The sequence below is a fragment of the Neolamprologus brichardi genome, chromosome 20 (assembly GCF_056152115.1).
Source record: "Neolamprologus brichardi isolate AB-2024 chromosome 20, ASM5615211v1, whole genome shotgun sequence".
Taxonomy (NCBI): domain Eukaryota; kingdom Metazoa; phylum Chordata; class Actinopteri; order Cichliformes; family Cichlidae; genus Neolamprologus; species Neolamprologus brichardi.
The window spans coordinates 19,029,973-19,031,696 of record NC_142123.1 but is presented as its reverse complement, the minus strand read 5'-3'; the positions used below and the strand labels follow the sequence as shown (position 1 = coordinate 19,031,696).

Below are 1,724 nucleotides of genomic sequence, written 5' to 3'. Positions count from 1 at the left end.
TGAGATGAAAAATACTCAAAGGATAAATTCAATTGGTTTATTTTTTAGTTAAGTTGAAAAAAAAGTTAAACAAGCAAGCAAATAAAGAAACAAGGTAAAATGGAGTAATAATGAAAAAAGTTAAACAAGTAAATGAAGAAAAAAGGTAGAGGAGAGAAAACCCCAACAATCCCCTCTGAGCAAGCACTAGGCAACAGTGGGGAGGAAAAACTGCCTTTAAACGGGCAGAAACCTCCGGGAGAACCAGGCTCAGGAGGGGACAGTCAACTGCCGGGACTGGTTGGGGGGGTTAACAGAGGGTGGAGCAAGACGAGGCTACATCAGGTGAGAAAGCAGTAGCGTCTCTCCTCCGGAACAAGTGGAACCATTTTTTCTTTGTTTTCATGCACTTTTCCACGAGCGCTTTTTTTCTCCAGGATGAGATTTCTCAACTCATCGATTGTTTCTGTGTTTTGCTTTTCAAGTTTCTTACATCTTTGTTCCACCTCTTCTAATGTTGCTTGTTGTTCTTCAAGCTTGTCTTTGAGTTGTTTGGATGTTGCCTCTTGTATCAGCTTGTCCTTGTGCATGTCTGCATTTCTCTGTTGTACTTCTTTGTGCTTGTCTTCTAAGTGCTCATTTCTTTTCTGGATTTCTTGGAGCGTGAGCTGCAGGTCTTCATGTATTTTGTCTTGTTGTTGTTTTTGTGCCTGCATTTGAGTGTTTTCACGCTTCAAGTTATTGAATTCCACCAAAATCCCCTTAACGAGCTCGGAGTTGTTTCTCGCATTTTGCTCGATCCTTTTCTGCATCTGTGAGCACCGTTTCTCCAGTTTGTCCTTTTCTTCTTCCACTTTAGTTGCTTTGTCCTCCAGCTGATTACAAAACTCTTGCAGTTTTCGATTTTTAGACTCAAAGTCCTGGACAATATGTTTTCCTTCTTTCAGTCTTTCTTGTTGTTGCTCTTTCTGTTGAAGAAGGTCTTTATTTTGGCGCAGTGTTTCATCCAGGCTTTCTTTCAGCATTCTGTATTTTTCCTGCATACTCTTCAGTTCGTGCTGCATGTCTCTTTGCTTTTTGTCATGCTCTTCCTTCTGTTGGAGGATTTCTTTCTTTTCTTCCACAGCTTCATGGAGCTGTCTTTGGAGGAGCTGATTCCTTCAGTCCATGTATTGGAGATCCCATTGTATCTTATCAGTCATCGTTTTCTTGTCTTGGAGCTGGTTGGTCATTTGTTTTAGTTCTGCACTCTTTTGCTTGTTTTCTTTAATGAGGTGCACAATTTGCTCTCGGGTCTGAGCAAACTTGATTCCCCAGCCCTCATTAATAATTTTTATGTCCGGCTGGCGCTGGTGTCTGTCTTCCAGCTCTTTATTTTGGGCTTCCATTCATCTACACTTCAACCTCCAGTTGAAGTTTCTCTTCTTCAATTTGTTGCATTTTTTTCTGGAGATGGTAGTTTTCCTTCCTACTCTCCTCTAATGCCCTTTGGAAGGATGAGACGCCATTTGGGGAAATTAGCCGGCCACGCCAGGAAGGAGAGGCGGCGTTTTTTTTTAAACTGTTTTCAAACTTAACTTAAAATTTCAGTGTTTCCTAGTTGTGGACTATTGGTTAGTTTAGTCCATTAAGAAATTAATTGTCACAAACATCCCTAATATTATATAACAGACAACAGAAAACAAGACAGTTTTTTTTTCTACGCAATAGAACTATAATACAATTATCCTACTTTTTATAAAAGA

At 40.0% G+C, this 1,724-nt stretch overlaps 1 pseudogene; it reads right to left on the bottom strand.

Moving 5' to 3' along the window:
- Positions 1–200: 200 nt before the first annotated feature.
- On the bottom strand, positions 201–1,419 carry LOC148096962 (uncharacterized; annotated as a pseudogene).
- Positions 1,420–1,724: the final 305 nt, after the last annotated feature.